Raw genomic sequence first — 18,160 nt, 5'->3', positions numbered from 1 at the left:
GGCTGCTCTTGAGAAATCCAAGTACTGAAATACAACACCTATCTTTCACCAGGTACACATTGGGTAAAAATGTCAATTTGAGAACATAAACTTTATTCAGATTTGGGTGCTCACTGATGTGTATAATGCCATTTGTGCAATGTGGCCATTAAACTGAGAAACAAATTAGCATTGTGTATATAGTTATATATCTTGGCTCGTAAACAGTTCCATCTGCCACTAACAAACATCTACTTTTTATGGAACTGAAATTAGACTCAATTTTCGAAACATGATTTGAATTTTTGTCCAACTATAATTTGCATTTGAATTACTATGATTGGGTTTTCTGAATCCAACTGGAAGCCAGAATAAGTTATTAGAAAGCCTGTTTACAAAATGGAGCATGTAATGAATGTGTATGTACTAAGGCATGCATGTTGTTCTTCATGTCAACACCATTTAGTTCACTTGTGGCTGATACAGAATAGATCTTGTAAGTATATGGAGAAAGTAACAATTTAAATATCCATTGTTACTGTGGATGTGTTTAACTACGGTGGCTGTCAACTGGCTTATCAATATCATTGTTGAGCACTTGTTTATGGGGGAGATTTTGAGCCCATGTTAGCCAAACATGGGATTGCCGCCGATGCAGGCGCAAAACCTGGACAGAATTGAAAAATGCAAATCTCACTGGTGAGATCACAGTTTCCTATTTTAATCTTCCCCCCCCAACTGACGGAGTAACATGAAAAATGCTGCAGAAGTCCAGAAACCTATTGATGCGAACAGCAATTCACGCAAAACAGAGAGTAGATGTAAACTGTGGTTAATCAACTAGAACAGTGCCTGCCTGTGACTGCTCTGCTACTGAGAGCCGCCTACAGGGCTACTGCTCTTTATACCCCCCCTCACGGGCAGAGCCAGGGGCGGAGCCCACAAGGGCACCAACATGATACATCACAGGTAATACCTTACAATGGTCTACAGGTGGAGCCCTCATGGGCAACAGCGTGGTATAGTTACATATGTGGTGAATGGTTACTGCAATACGTTCACCACACTTATCAATATCATTGTTGAGCACATGATTATGGGGGAGAATTTGAGCCCATGTTAGCCATACATGGGATTGCCAACGCAGGCGCAAAATCTGGACAGAACTGGAAAACGCAAATCTCGCTGGCGAGATCACAGTTTCCTATATTCAACTGCCCCAACACTGATGGAGTAACTTGAAAAATGCTGCGGAAGCCCGGAAACCTCAGTTTAATATTTTAGCATGTCATTAGCGAGCACTCACTCCGCGACTTTCCCCTCCCCCTCTCACTGAATATTCAATGGGCGCCAGCATGATGATTTACCACAGCTTTACAAAAAAGGTGAACCTGGTGACCTCACCTCAGAAGGCAATATCAGAGGTGAACACTCCGGTCACCCTCACCTTCTTGGTGCTAGTCACAGACGGGGCAACAGAGAGAATGAGGAGGACACAGAAAAATCCAACTCGGCTGGGGGTGGGGGGGGGGGGTGGGGGGGGGGGGGGGGGGGTGGGGGGAGATCCACTTGCAGGCCTTACCTTCCTTGCATGTTGGGGCAGCCCTTGGTTTAAGGGGTCTGGTGGTCTGCACGCAGCCACCACTTCCCATATCCTCCTTGTTGGGTGTGTATCGATATCGCTGGTAAGGTAGTGCTCTTCCACAGAGGGAGCTGAAAAGTGGTTGGGAGGAGGTGATTACAGAGAGTCAGTACTGGGGACAACTTTGAGGTTATTGAATCAGGTCCCATGTGAGGCCAGGCTGCAAGGCCAGAGTGGGGGACTTCGGAAAGGGGTACTTCCCTGCCTCAGGAGGCCTAAAGACCTTTTCAAAGGGGGGAGGACAACTGCTGTGTGATTCGAACCCTGCACTCAGGCAGCAGTGTGAGGACGAAAGGGATAAGCTGCTTGGAAGTTCAATCCCACTAGTTATGCAGGTTTAACTGTTAAGGATTAGTATCAGGGTGGAAGGCTGTTACAGACGGATGGATCATTTATTCTGCAGCCCTTGTCAGCTGGGGGAATGAGGGTGTCATCTAAGAATGAGGTTGACATTCTCATTTCAGTCTTCACAGGAATCAGGTGTGCCTGGATTGCTGCAAGAGGAAGCCTGTTCAGCTCACTGACCCTTCCTTGACAGCCAATTGCGCCAATTAAGTTAGCACAGCAAGACGTGAGACTGGAGCCAAAATCTTAACCCTTTGAAAACATTGGCCCCAAGCATTGCACTCCATTGCTCATACTAACATCTACATTGAGAGATCACAATAATGTGGACCACAATCCAAGGCATTATGGCAAAGTCTCTCATTCGGTCTACAGCAGACACCATCACCCTGGCCATATGCTCATCCCTGGAGCGTCTCAACAACAAGGACTTCTACATCAGACTCCTATTCATTGATTATAGCTCTGCCCTCGACACCATAATCCCAGCCAAGCTCATATCAAAACTCCAAAACCTAGGACTTGGCTCCTCCCTCTGCACTGGATCCTTATCTTCCTGACCCATAGACCACAATCAGTAAGGATAAACAACAATATCTCTTCCACTATAGTCCGCAATATCGGGGTCCCGCAAGGCTGCATACTTAGCTCCCTACAATACTCCCTATACACACAGGACTGTGTGGAAAATTTAGCTCCAACTCCATCGACAAATTTGCTGATGACACGACCATAGTAGGTCAGCTCATGAACAATGATGAGTCAGAGTACAGGAGTTGATAGAGAACCTAGTGGCATTGTGTAACAACAACAATCTCTCCCTCAATGCCAGCAAAACTAAAGAGTTGGTCATTGATTTCAGGAAGCAAAGAATTGTACATACCCCTGTCTGCATCAATGGTGCTGAGGTGGAGATGGTTGACAGCTTCAAATTCCTAGCTGTGCACATCACCAACAATCTGTCCTGGTCCACCCACGTTGATGCTATGACCAAGAAAACAGAAGCGTCTATACTTCCTCAGGAAACTATGAAATTCACCATGTCCACATTGACTCTTACCAATTTTTACAGATGCACCACAGAAAGCATTCTATCTGTCTGCATCACAGCCTGGTATGGCAACTGCTAGGCCCAAAACCATAAGAAACTACAGAGATTGTGAACACAACCCAGTCCATAATACAAACCCGCCTCCCATCTATTGACTCTGTCTACCCCTCCCTCTGCTTCGGGAAAGCAGACAGCAGAATCAAAGACCCCTCTGACCCGGTTTATCCTCTCTTCCAACTTCTTTCATCAGACGGGAGATACAAAAGAACATAAACTAACAGGTTCAAAAACAGCTTCTACCCCGCTGTTACCAGACTCCTGAATGAGCCTCTTATGGACTGAACTGATCTCTTCACATATCTGCTCCACTGAGTAGTAATGTATTCCGTCTGCTTCACCCGATACCTGTACCTATCTGTTTAGATTGTGTATTTATGCATGTCCTATGTTTTTCATGTATGGATCGATCTGTTTGGACTGTACGCAGAGCAGTACTTTTCACTGTACCTCGGTACACATGACAATAAATCACATTCAAATTCATTCAGTTCATCAGTCACCCCATTCAAGGTCATGATGGGGAGCATTGTTGAGGTCCCCCGTGAGGATGAAAAGCTTCTCTATTGAATGCACTCAGCTGCCCTAACACCTAACATTTGTGTTGGGGGCGTTTGGGAGGGGGGGGGGGGGGATTGTCTGGGGTTAGGTACCACTGAGATTCTCTAGGATAGACGTGCTTCATTCAGGTGAAGTTGAGAGAGTTGAGAGGTAGAACTGTGGGGAAGTGGCTATTGTGTTCAAGGGGAGTGAGTGAGGCTCAGTGGAGAGGCTCTCATTGAGGGGGAAACACATGGGTGGATGTTCCGGAAGCATAGAGGGCTGAGTGTCAGGGCACTGTCAGGAATCCTCATTGCCCACTTTGATGTTCTCTTCCTTTCAGTTTATGATGTGAGTGCGTGTGTGTGTTTCCTTACTCTTGAGTGAGAGGCCTTTGACAAGGCCCCGCATGGCAGACTGGTACAAAAGGTGAGCTGGCAAGATGGATACAGAACTGGCTAGGTCATAGAAGGCAGAGAGTAGCAATGGAAGGGTGCTTTTCTGATTGGAGGGCTGTGACTAGTGGTGTTCTGCAGGGATCAGTGCCAGAACCGTTGCTCTTTGTAGTATGTATAAATGATTTGGAGGAAAATGTAACTGGTCTGATTCGTAAGTTTGCAGGCGACACAAAGGTTGGTGGAATTGCAGATAGCGTTGAGGACTGTCAGAGGATACAGCAGGATTTAGATTGTTTGGAGACTTGGGCGGAGAGATGGCAGATGGAGTTTAATCCGGACAAATGTGAGGTAATGCATTTTGGAAAGTCTAATGCAGGTAGTGAATATACAATGAATTGAAGAACTCTTAAGAGTAGTGACAGTCAGAGAGATCTAGGTGTACAAGTCCACAAGTCACTGAAAGGGGCAACACAGGTGGAGAAGGTAGTCATGAAGGCATACGGCATGCTTGCCTTTATTGGCTGGGGCATTGAGTGTAAGAATTGGCAAGTCATGTTGCAGCTGTATAGAACCTTAGGCCACACTTGGGGCGCGATTCTCCCGAGTCACGAAAACTCGGGAAGCTGGCGTCAAAAACGGGCGCGTTTGACGCCAGCCTCCGCCCCCCCGACCGGGAACCGATTCAGCTCCCCGGTCGGGGCTAGCATCGCGTGGCCGTGAACTCTGGCATGCGCAGATTGGACGACTCCAGCCCGCGGATGCGCGGATTACGTAATCGCACTTGTGCGTGAAACCCCCCGTTATGCCCCGCAGAAGCCCCGCGAATGGATCCATCGGGGCGGCGGAGGGAGAAAGAGTGCGCGGGGTAAGTACCGGCTGCCCGCGATCGGTGGGCACCGATCGCGGGCCCATGGCACCCTTGGCACGGCCGTGGTACTGCCGTGCCAATCGGTGCCATGGTTCCCCAGATCGGGACTTTACGGCCGTTTTTACGAACGGTCAGACCAGGTGTGTTTTACGTTCATAAAAACGGCCGTAAAGGCCTTGGAAATCGGCCCATCGGCCAGGGGTGAATAGCTGCTCACCGTAAAAAAAACGGCGGGCAGCGATTCGTGTTGGGAGGCGGGCGTGGGGGGGTGGGGGGGGCGGGGGGAGAATAGCGAGAGGGCGTCGCGTGTCCGTAAAAATTTACGCCGCCCGCTATTCTCCGAATTTTCGTGAGTCGGGAGAATCGCGCCCTAGGAGTATAGGGCGAGATTCTCCCAAAACGGGAGAAATCGTAAAGCTGCCGTAAAACCCGCCCGGGTTTTACGGCAGCGCGCCCCTTCCCGACGGGGGACCGATTCTGGTCCCCGGTCGGGGCTAGCAGCCCGACGCCGTAGGCTCCGGCAAGACGGGCTTAACGAAAATCGTTAAGCCCGCTTACCGGAGTTAGCGCCGGCTGACGCGTCATATGACGTCAGCCGCGCATGCGCAGTTGGGAAGACTCCAACCAGCGCATGCGCGGGTGACGTCATCGCGTTTTTGCGCGAAACCCGCGCATGCGCGGGCCGGGTTGCCCCTCAGCCGCCCCGCGAATGGATACTGCGGGGCGGCGGAAGGACAAGTAGTGCGCGGGCATCGGGCCCGCTGCCCGCGATCGGTGGGCACCGATCGCGGGCCCATGGCACCCTTGGCACGGCCGTGGTACTGCCGTGCCAATCGGTGCCATGGTTATAAAAAGCGAGTTGGTGACGCCGTTTTTACGAACGGCAAGACCAGGTGTGTTTGCCGTTCGTGAAAACGGCGGAAAGGGCTGGGACTTCGGCCCATCTAACAGCTGTGAATCGCTGCCGGCCGTAAAAAAAACGGCGGCAGCGATTCGGGTCGGGACTTCGGCGGGGGGGTGGGAGAATAGCGGGAGGGCGGGAAAAATGTCGGGAAGGCCCTCCCGCTATTCTCCCACCCGTCGTGGGGGGCGGAGAATTTCGCCCATAGTGTTCAATTCTGGTCCCCACACTAGCAGAAGGATGTGGAGGCTTTAGAGAGGGTGCAGAAAAGATTTACCAGGATGTTACCTGTTATGGAGGGCATTAGCTATGAGGAGAGGTTGAATAAACTCGGTTTGTTCTCACTGTAACGACGGAGGTTGAGGGGCGACCTGATAGAGGTCTACAAAATTATGAGGGGCATAGACAGAGCGGATAGTCAGAGGCTTTTTCCCAGGCCAGAGGGGTCAATTACTAGGGGGCATAGGTTTAAGGTGCGAGGGGCAAGGTTTCTAGGATATGTACGAGGGAAGTTTTTTGCACAGAGGTTAGTGGGTGCCTGGAACTCGCTGCCAGAGGATGTGGTGGAAGCGGGGACGATAGTGACATTTAAGGGGCATCTTGACAAATACACGAATAGGATGGGAACCGAGGGATACGGACCCAGGAAGTGTAGAAGATTTTAGTGTAGACGGGCAGCATGGTTGGCGTAGGCTTGGAGGGCCGAGGATTAGTTTATTGTTCACACCCTTGCCTTGAAGGTTACTAAAGAAACTATATATCACTCATTCTTTTTCTCACACTCTCACATGCACACCAAAACATGATTTGGATATTTTGTGCAACTAACGTTTGCAATTGACTTAAAATAAAATTGGGGCCTCACGGTAGCATGGTGGTTAGCATCAATGCTTCACAGCTCCAGGGTCCCAGGTTCGATTCCCGGCTGGGTCACTGTCTGTGTGGAGTCTGCACGTCCTCCCCGTGTGTGCGTGGGTTTCCTCCGGGTGCTCCGGTTTCCTCCCACAGTCCAAAGATGTGCGGGTTAGGTGGATTGGCCATGCTAAATTGCCCGTAGTGTAAGGTTAATGGGGGGGATTGTTGGGTTACGGGGTTACGTGGGTTTAAGTGGGGTGATCATGGCTCGGCACAACATTGAGGGCCGAAGGGCCTGTTCTGTGCTGTACTGTTCTATGTTCTAATACTTAGAAAAAATAATACTTATAAAAATGGAAGGGATCTCAGTCTCTTTTGATGCACGCCTGCTATTTCATAGCTGCATTTTTACATTGTCTGAAGGGAAGGCTTTGAGACTGCAGAGATGTCTCAGCAGTTACGATGGCTTCCATCGTTCATTTCCAAGAGGTTGAGGCAAACTTGAAGATGGAACAAGGGAGCTGGGAGGCAGCAGGTCTTTCATTTCCCTCTCATGGAACTGTAATGTGGCCTTTTTTTTTAGCCTGGTTGCTTACAGTATTTCAATGGCTGTACTTGTTGGTCCCTCTCTCCCTGTGGGATGAACGTCTGTCTGCTTGTAGCAGTTTTTGTATTTTAACGGGGAGTACAGATGTCCACTGGCCGGAATTTCCCAGCCATTCCCACTGGCAGGATCTTCCAGGCAAGCCCCAGGGGTATTAAATGGAAAACCCCGTTGTTAGCAGCTGCCTAGAAGATGGCAGGATTCCTCCACCACGTGAAATACACGGAAAATCCCACTCACTGTATCATGTGACCGTATTATCAGTGTCAAAGTATGGTCCAAATAAGATGCTGCGGTAATCCCAATTGGCAGCTGAACTCCTTCTACCACCTGTGACCTCAGCACACTGAAACATTTTGTTTCTTGAAATGCAAATTCACAATTTTTACAATGAAGGTGTCAGTTGAGTTTCATTTATATCTTGGTCTGACGAACATTGAGTCAATATTAGAAAGAATGTATTTGTCCTCTCAAAAGATAAACACAGTCTCATCCACAAACCTGACTGGCTGCTCTCTGAGCTGTCTTCATGTTTAGTCTTTTAAAAAATGTAGTGTATTAAAAACATACTTTTCATGATTTATAGTGCTGTCATGACGCACTGTCCTGACACATAATACCCATAAATACCACACAGTGTGCCTTTTCTGTTTGTTTTACCATTGCTCCTTCTCTCATTGTCCACGCTGTTTAAATATTTGCTTTGATAGCTTTTTAATTATTTCAATTAGTGGTCTAACCCGTGTAAATTGATGACATCACCATACTGCACGTTATGAATAATTATGTTAAAGTTAGAGCTGAAATAAAATCTGGTTCAACAATACCTGAAGAAGATGAGAAGCTACAGTTGTGAGGAGAGATTTGAGGTACTGTGGCTACTTTTATTTGGACAGAGAAGGCCAAGATGAGACTAAGTGGTGGCGTTTAAAAAAATACTTTTAAGCATTTTACTCAGCCGAATAAGTAAGGACTATTTCCGGTGATTGGGAATCAGTGATGAGGATTTATCAATTTAGAATTTGGTGGGAACTACAGTAGCTAAACTGCTGGTAGCTATGCATTTATCCATTTAACTCTAAATCTTCATTGTATTCTTCTCTTGCTTTGTTTCATTCTTTGATCATGTTGCAACTCTGTTTCCTGTCACCAAGTTTGCTGCCTGTTACTGCTTTTTAATATATATTTGCTCCAGTAACAATGTTTCATAAACATTGTTTAGACAAGTTAAACTACTTGTCAAATGGAGAACAACTTTTTGTCCTTTACTAACACAATATGCTAGCTTAGAAAATAAATAAACCCATGACTGCTTCTCGCTAATTACCTTTAACGAATAGAATGAAAATAACAAATCAGTAACTGCATGCACCACTGTCATGGTGATGGCTATTTTGTTAGTCAAATATGAACTATTGATGTCTGAAATTAACTGTGCAGGACCAAAATCCAACAGCCCAGTGTTTTTCATTCTCTCCTGGTATTAGTTCAATGCTCCTTTGCCTCGCACAATAAGACCAGCAGTTTGCAAATATTAGTACATTCTGCCCTCATTTCAGAAGGACCATGCAAACGATCCAAAGACATAATAGCATTCAATATGTGTTAAGATCTTTCTGTATTTGATGGTAAGCAGAAATAGTGGCCTTTTCATTACTTCTGTTATGATCCCAGTTGATGGTATAACTGGACTGGAAGATCACAGAATTGAACCATGGCTCAAAAGGCCGTAATTTTTACTTTCTAAAAATAAAACGTGGAGGATCAGAGTCACAGGACCACTAATTAGTTTTAACAACACGGAAAAAATAATTTATTCATCATGAAAAATTGGATTATTACACAATACTCCTTTACTCCCCCCTTATCTTAACAATTACACAGGTTTTAGGATTAACTTGGATTATAAAGTGCATTTTAGGATTTAATTGTCTTATTTTAAAAAAAATACATTTATTCAAATTTTCAACGATTTTCAGCAAAACACTCCAAACAGAAAAAGGAATAAAGCACAAAAGAAGCAAAAATTATACATGGGATTTCCAACAAAATACAATAACCCCCATTTAACAAGTAAACACGCCAGTAAGGAAAACGCCCCACTCTAATCTGAACAAAAAAGAAAAACCACCAGAACCCCTCCAGCGCTGGACACGTCCAGAACATATGGGCGTGATTTGCTGGGCTCCCCGAGCACCTCCCGCACCTGTCCTCCACCCAAAATACCTACTCATCCTCGCCCCCGTCATATGCGCCCTATGAACAACTTTGAACTGTATTAGGCTGAGCCTGGCGCAAGAGGAGGAGGAATAAACCCTACTCAGGGCATCAGCCCACTGATCCTCATCCAACTCCTCCCCGAGCTCCTCCTCCCACTTTCCCTTTAACTCCTCCACCGAGGCCTTCTCCACTTCCTGCAGTTCCTGATAGATTGCCGAGACCTTGCCCTCTCCAACCCATACGCCCAAAATCACCCTGTCCTGAATCCTTTGTGCTGGGAGCAGCGGAAATTCCCTCACCTGCCATCTCATAAACGCCCTCACTTGCATGTACCTAAAAGCATTCCCGGGAGGTAACCCAAATGTCTCCTCTAGCGCCCCTAGGCTCACAAAAGTCCTATCGATGAATAGGTCCCCCATTCTTTTAATCCCTGCCCGATGCCAGCTCAGAAACCCCCCATCCATCCTACCCGAAATGAACCTGTGGTTCTCTTGTATCGGGGACCAGACCGAGGCCCCCACCCCGCCCCTATGTCGCCTCCACTGCCCCCAGATCTTCAGAGTCGCCGCCACCACCGGACTCGTGGTGTACCTTGTTGGCGGGAGTGGCAACGGTGCCGTCACCAGCTCCCCCAGACTCGTACCCACACAAGACGCCACCTCTAGCCTCTTCCACGCCGCCCCCTCTCCCTCCATTACCCACTTATGGATCATCGCCACATTAGCTGCCCAATAATAGCCACATAGATTCGGCAGTGCCAGCCCCCCTCTGTCCCTGCTACACTCCAAAGACACCCGCTTCACCCTCGGGGGTCTTATTCGTCCATACGAATCCCAAAATGCTCCTGCTTACCCGTTTTTTAAAAAGCCTTGGGGATTAGGATGGGCAGGCACCGGAACAAAAACAGAAACCTCGGGAGGACCATCATCTTGACCGACTGCGCCCTACCCGCCAGGGAGAGTGGCAGCATATCCCATCTCTTGAAATCCTCCTCCATCTGTTCCACCAGATCCATGAGCTTATGCAGGGCCCCCAGTTCCTAGCTACCTGGATCCCCAGGTATCGAAAGCTCCTTTCCGCCATCTTCAGCGGTAGTTCGTCTATCCCCCTTTCCTGGTCCCACGCATGCACCACAAAGTGCTCACTCTTGCCCACGTTGAGCTTATAACTCGAAAAGTCGGCAAACTCCCCAAGGATCCGCATAACCTCCACCATCCCCTCCACCATCCCCTCCACCAGGTCTGCAACATATAACAGCAGGTCATCAGCATGTAACGACACCCGGTGTGGCCCCCCCCCCCCCCCCCCCCCCCCGGACCAATCCCCTCCAGTTCCTAGACATCCCTCAGTGCCATGGCCAGCAGCTCAATTGCCAGTGCAAACAACAAAGGGGATAAGGGACACTCCTGCCTCGTCCCGCGGTACAACTTAAAGTACTTCCACCTCCGCCGGTTTGGAGCCACACTCGCCACTGGGGCCCTAAATAACAGCCTGACCCACCTTATGAACCCTTCCCCGAACCCAAACCTCCGAAGCACTTCCCAGAGATACTCCCACTCCACCCGATCGAAGGCCTTCTCCGCGCCACTACCTCCGCTTCCCCCTCCACCGAGGGCATCATGGTCACATTTAAGAGCCTCCGCACATTCGTGTTTAACTGACTGCCCTTCACAAACCCCGTCTGGTCCTCATGGATCACCCCCGGGACACAGTCCTCAATCCTCGTGGCCAGAACCTTCGCCAATAACTTAACGTCTACATTGAGGAGCGCATTCGGCCTATACGATCCACATTGCAATAGATCCTTGTCCCGCTTCAAAATCAGCAAGATCAGTGCCCGGGACATTGTCGGGGGCAGGGTCCTCTCCTCCCTCGCCTCATTAAACGTTCTCACCAGCAACGGGCCCAGCACGTCCACATGTTTTCGGTAAAATTCAACCGGGAACCCGTCCGGTCCCGGAGCCTTCCCCACCTGCATGCTCCCCAATCCCTTAACCAGCTCCTCCAGCCCAATCGGCGCCCCCAAACCAACCACCTGCTCCTCCACCCTCGGGAACCTCAGTTGATCCAAGAATCGCCGCATCCTTTCCTCCCATCCGGGGGCTCAGACCTATAGAGATCCCCATAGAAATCCCTAAATACCTTGTTTATTCTCACCGCACTCTGCACCGTATTCCCCCCTTTACCTCTAATTCCACCAATCTCCCTCGCTGCCTCCCTCTTACGAAGCTGATGTGCCAGCATCCGGCTCGCCATCTCCCCATACTCATATACCGCCCCCTGCATTTTCCTCCACTGCGCCTCTGCTTTTCCCGTGGTCAATAGATCAAATTCCATTTGGAGGTTTCGTCACTACCTAAGCAGCCCCTCCTCGGGGGCCTCTACATAGCTCCTGTCCTCCCTTAATATCTCCCCCACCAATCTCTCCCTCTCTCTCCTCTCTCACTTCTCCCTCTAGGCCCTAATGGAAATTAGCTCTCCCCTAACCACCGCCTTCAAAGCCTCCCAGACTATCCCCACCTGCACCTCCCCATTATCGTTGGCCTCCATGTATCTTTGAATGCACCCCCGGATCCGCCCGCACACCTCCTCATCTGCCAACAGTCCCACATCGAGGTGCCATAACGGGCGCTTGTCCCTCTCCTCCCCCAACTCCAGCTCCACCCAATGCGGGGCATGGTCCGAGATGGCTGTAGCCGAATATTCCATTCCCTCCACTTTAGGGATTAGTGCCCTACTCATTATAAAGAAATCTATCCGGGAATAGGCTTTATGGACGTGGGAGAAAAAATAAAATTCTCTGGCCACCGGCCTGGCAAACCCGCACGGATCCACTTCCCCCATCTGGTCCATAAACCCCCTGAGCACCTTGGCCGCAGCCGGCCTCTTACCCGTCCTGGACCTGGAACGGTCCAGTGCTGGGTCCAGCACCATGTTGAAGTCCCCCCCCATTATCAAGCTCCCTGCCTCCAGATCCGGGATCCGACTCAACATACGTTTCATAAATCCAGCATCATCCCAATTCGGGGCATAAACGTTCACCAGTACCACCCGCATCCCCTGCAACTTACCACTCACCATCACGTATCGACCTCCATTACCCGCCACAATATTCATTGCCTCAAATGACACCCGCTTCCCCACCAGTATCGCAAGCCCTCTATTCGTCGCATCCAGCCCCGAGTGAAAGACCTGCCCTACCCATCCCTTTCTCAGCCTGACCTGATCTGCCATCTTCAAGTGTGTCCCATGAAGCATGACCACGTCTGCCTTCAGTCCCTTTAAGTGCGCGAACACCCAGGCCCTCTTGACAGGCCCATTCAGGCCGCTCACATTCCATGTTATCAGCCGGATCAGGAAGCTACTCGCCCTCCCCCCCCCCCCCCCCCCTCCCCCTACCAGCCATCCCCTTTTTTAGGCCAGTCACGTGCCCGCGACTCCTGCACCCTCCAGTCCCCCAGCTGACTCCTGCTGACCCCGACCACTCCCGCCATTCCAACGACCCCCCAGTGTGGGAATCCCCCCGCCTCCCCCTGCTGATCAATATGCGCTCTCCTCCAGCACCGCCCTTTCCCCCAGGCCCCACCACTCCCTTCCTTAGCGCGGAAAAAAGCCCGCGCTTTCCATCCGAGCCGGCCCCAATGGCGCAGCTCCTTTTTCTGTGACCTCGCCCCAGCTCCCCGACCCCGGGCCTCCAACCCCCCTCCCCCCTTCATCAGCGGGGACCTGCCCCTACAGTACCGGCACCTACACTCTCACACAGCCCCCACATCATATCCACTCACCCCTTCCCATGTCCCCACTTCCCAACCCAAAACCAGAAGAAGAACACCCCCATAATACAAGAAACACCCCACCACAACAAACCCTCAGTTCGAGTCCAACTTTTCAGTCTGAATAAAGGTCCACGCCTCATCTGGCGTCTCAAAATAGTGGTGACAGTCCTGAAACGTAACCCACAATCGCGCTGGCTGCAGCATTCCAAACTTCACCCCCTTCCGATGGAGAACCGCCTTGGCCCTATTAAAACCAGCCCTCTTCTTGACCACCTCCGCACTCCAGTCCTGGTAGATACGGATCTCCGTATTCTCCCACCTGCTGCTCTGTTCTTTCTTCTTCCATCTCTGGACGCACTCCCTGTCCATAAAGCGGTGGAACCTCACCACTACAGCCCTTGGCGGCTCGTTGGCTTTGGGCCTCCTTGCCAGGACTCAATGAGCCCCATCAAGCACCAGTACCCTTGGGAAAGCTCCAACGCCCATCAGTGTGTTGAGCATTGTAACTACATATGTCCCAGCGTCAGACCCCTCCACTCCTTCAGGGAGACCCAGAATCCGAAGATTCTTCCTCCTCGACCTGTATTCCAGGTCCTCAAACTTCTCCTGCCACTTCTTGTGTAGCGCTTTGTGCACCTCCACTTTCACCGCCAGGCCCAAAATCTCGTCCTCGTTCTCTGAGGCCTTCTGCCGCACCTCTCGAATCGCCGCCGCTTGGGCCTTCTGGGTCTCCACCAGCTTTTCTATCAACGCCTTCATTGGCACCAGCATTTCTGCTCTCAGCTCCGCAAAGCAGTTTTTGAGGAACTCCTGACGCTCCCACGACCACTACGCCCACGATGCTTGATCTCCACCTGCCGCCATCTTGCTTTTTCTCCCCCGCTCTCTTTGCTGCTCCAAAACCACTTTTCTGATCGCTCCACTCCTGGTCCACGCCATACAGTGCTGGGGGAACCTTACTATCACCTTCCCACACTGGGGACTGTCGTACAAGTGCCGCTGGGGCTCCTCAAAATGGCCCAAAAGTCCGTTCTTGGCGGGAGCTGCCGAATGTGCGACCAAGATAAGCATGGCCACAAACGAAAGTCCTACAATTGTCTTATTAACACACAAAGTCCCTGTTTTCATGTACATAATGAATGTGGGCAAATGCACTTCCCACTTTGAACGCCAAGTGAATGTTTGTGGATGTTTCCTCAGAATTCCCAAATTCCACACCTAAAAACACACTTTAAAATATTTTCGCATAATTATGTTTTTCTTGGTAGTTTCTATTCCGAAATCCAGACCAGGTTTTCCAAATGACAATTTAAAAAAGGGCACCTGCTCCTCTTTTAATAGTGAATCCAGTCCAGGATTTCACACCGACCCCTTTAGGCTTTTTTGTCTTTACTACTGTGCAAACTGCTCACAATTGCTTTAATTCTCGATTCGCTAACTGTTAAAATGATATCAAATGTTTCATCTACCTCTGAAGTCTATGTCTCATTTTAAAACTAGTTACTGCAATTGTTTCTTTAGCTCAGAACACTTGGTTTACTCTTCCTTGGATTCTTCTGCACAATACCTTGATCTCTGCTCACTTAACTCCAGGTTTCCTGGACACTTCATTTTTCTAGTTTCTTTAACTAGCTGCATTTCAGTTCTCTGTGCTCTTTTTTTCTTAACCTTACTCCATGGTATGGTTTTTCTTTTAGCAAAGCCGAGAACAATGTTCCCTCTCGAGCCTTCTAAACCAATTGCTTCCATCAGAGCTGTGAGAGCTGCCTTTTCTTTTACTACATATTTCCAACTGCAATAAAATTAATTAAACTGAACTTAAATTCTTACCTCGGGAGATAAAAGAGCTAACGTTTTGAGTCCAGATGACTCTTAGTCAAAGGGTCACCTGGACTCGAAACGTTAGCTCTTTTCAATCGCTACAGATGCCAGACCTGCTGAGATTTTCCAGCATTTTCTTTTTGGTTTCAGATTCCAGCATCCGCAGTAATTTTCTTTTATTAAATGCTTCCCTACCTTACAAGGCCCCATCTGCTAAGCAATACAACATGCTTATTCCTTTTATGTATTCTTTGCAGCATAGTATAAGTACAATAGAAACACAGTTAGAACTTAACCAACCCCCACACATAAAAACAGGATGGCCCAGCATTGATCTAAATATAGGTTTTACCCTTCCAGACACAGAAACATTAAATTCAACCCACTTAAAACTGTACCTTATTTCTAGGGCTGGATTCTCCATTGCGAGTCCGCCCCACGGCCGTCAAATTCTGGTCCTAATGCTTACCAATACAAATATGAATTCCGCAAAACTACCTTTGTTTTTCTAACACAACGCAAAGACCCAGAGCAAATGTCTATGAATTTGCAAATCTTTGTCAGGGTTGATGTTTTATGGTGCCGTCAAACCGTACTAACTAATCCTGGTTCTGGTGGAAGCCATGCACGACCTTGTTGAAATGCTGAGTTAGAAAACAATTCTATTTGTGCATTGGTTCAATAACTAGTACCCGGATTATTAAATATGTAACTCATTCTGTTACCAAATTGCGAACAAATAATGGTGCAAAATATTTAAGAGCCATCCTTTTGTTGGGAGTGGGCAGGGGGTGCAGCAGCACATTCCTTTTCTATCTGTTTCGGAATAACTGCTTTACAAATGGAAGTGTTTGAAATTACATTAAAAATGTGTTTGAATATCACGATAATTCTTTTAAATTACTCTGCGTAATTGAATTACGATTTTACCGAAGTGAAACTGCAACTGGTTACTTTTAGTCACGATTGTATTTTCCTGTGATTCAACCAGGGCCAATGTTGATTCTTTCTTCTTTTGTATCACCAAGTTATAAAATCCTCATTACTGCTCTCACCATAAAACATACAACCATTTTTATAATAAAGGTCATATTAAAGCTTTTTTAATTGAGCATTTTTAGCTCACCACCACCTTCACAAGGGCAACTAGGGATGGGCAACAAATGCTGGCTTAGCCAGCGAAGCACGCATCCCGTAAAAAATGGATTTAAAAAGAATAATAATATTACCATTGAGTTTCTTGGGAACACCATCTAATATTCTGACTTGCTCAGGTGTCAGAGTATAGTACACCCACACGAGGAGAACATGTATGGAATTTTCAATCAGTTACACTTAATTTTATTTGTGTTCATTTAAATAAAATAGAAAACCAACGAATAGTGTTACCAAATCATTGAAACAGATGGCTCTAATATATGGATCACAGATCTCAAACTACCGTCAATAGAGGAGACAACTGGAACTAAACAAAAAACCTAGACTAATTCATTATTCATCAACTGATGTTCAAAGTAACTGGTCAGAAAATGATGTGAAACCTCGGTGGAATTCTGCAGTCTTTACCATTCAATTTTTCCCCAACAGCGCAGCCTCGTCCGCAGGTTTCCTGGCCGAGGGGTGGGGGGAGAAGGCGGCAGTGGTTGCAATGGGAAATCACATTAACAAATGGCAGGAAGATAGAATCCCGGTGCCACCAAATGGCACGCGGGCAAGAAATACGTGGATGGGGGACTGGGCCATCCTGCCCCTCATTTCCACTGGTTTATACCGTGGATGTCATTGGTAATCCCAGTGTCAAAAAAAGTACCAGAAAGCATTGTCAATACACTTATGTTTGATTAAAGCACGTGGCATTCCTTTCCTTTGAACCTGTCCTCAGTACCGTTAAAAGTTACAAACAAAATAATAATAATAATCTTTATTGTCACAAGTAGGCTTACATTAACACTGCAATGAAGTTACTGTGAAAAGTCCCTAGTCGCCACATGCCGGTGCCTGTTCGGGTACACTGAGGGAGAATTCAGAATGTCCAAATTATCTAACAGCACGCCTTTCGGGATTTGTGAGAGGAAACCGGAGCAGCCGGAGGAAATTCAGGTAGACATGGAGAGAACAGTGACCTAAGCCGGAAATGCAGTCAGTATGGGCAGTACTGTGATTTTCTAAAATTTGGAGATCAAAATATGCCTCTTAAAAATAATTTTCTCTCTCCATTATATATTCGTTTGTTGTGTCTAATTGAGCATACTGGCATTAATGCAGCCGTATTTCTTTTGCCAGATACTATTAGCTTGAGGGCACGTCTCTTTAGTTATGTATCAAGAATAAAACAGACATTCTAAACGCAACCTTCTTTGAACATTTGTATGAATGGTGTCAGTCTTGACTCAGCGGCAGCCCACATCAAACACCGGCAAGTGATGATCTGATCACTTAGTTCATCGTTGTTGCTGGGCTCTTGTGCCTAATGTAGCTGCATTATTGCTGACTGCTGTGTGTCTCCAAAATGTTTCTGTTTTTGTTTCAGAATTTCAGCAACTGCTGCTCAATTAGTTTAGTTGGATTTTGAAGTACCTTAATGATCTGACAGTTAGAACAGGCCAATGCAAAGTTCTTGCAGCTCTGAGACACAATTCTTAATTTTTGACAGTCAAAGAAAATTGGCGTAAGGTAGTTTGGCACTTTCCTCCCTCATTAGTGATTTGATTTATTCTTTTCAAAGCAAAGTAGAATTCTGAAATCAGAATAGGCGTCTTTGAATGAAACAGATGTTTTTAAAATGAATTTACGGGTTGTGGGCGTCGCTGGTTAGGCCAGCATTTAGTGCCCATCTCTAGTTGCCCTTCAGCGGGGGTGGTGAGTTGCCTTCTTGAACTGCTGCAGTTCCTGAGATGTAGGTACACCCACTGTGCTGTTAGGAAGGCGGTTCCAGGATTTTGACCCAGCGACAGTGAAGGAATGGCGATATATTTCCAAGTCAGGGTGGTGAGTAACTTGGAGGGTAACCTCCAGGTATCTGCTGCTCTTGTCTTTCCAGATGGTAGTAGTCATGGATTTGGAAGGTGCTGTCGAAGGAACCTTGGTGAGCTACTGCAATGTA

General features: G+C 47.9%; 1 protein-coding gene across 2 annotated transcripts in view; it reads left to right on the top strand.

Annotated features, from left to right (window-relative positions):
- The window catches only part of kcnb1 (potassium voltage-gated channel, Shab-related subfamily, member 1), a 407,684-nt gene that overhangs the window by 15,087 nt on the left and 374,437 nt on the right, over window positions 1–18,160 (top strand). The window lies entirely within an intron of this gene.

This window comes from Scyliorhinus canicula, chromosome 7 (assembly GCF_902713615.1).
Source record: "Scyliorhinus canicula chromosome 7, sScyCan1.1, whole genome shotgun sequence".
Classification (NCBI taxonomy): Eukaryota; Metazoa; Chordata; class Chondrichthyes; order Carcharhiniformes; family Scyliorhinidae; genus Scyliorhinus; species Scyliorhinus canicula.
This window is presented reverse-complemented; position numbering and strand designations above follow the sequence as displayed.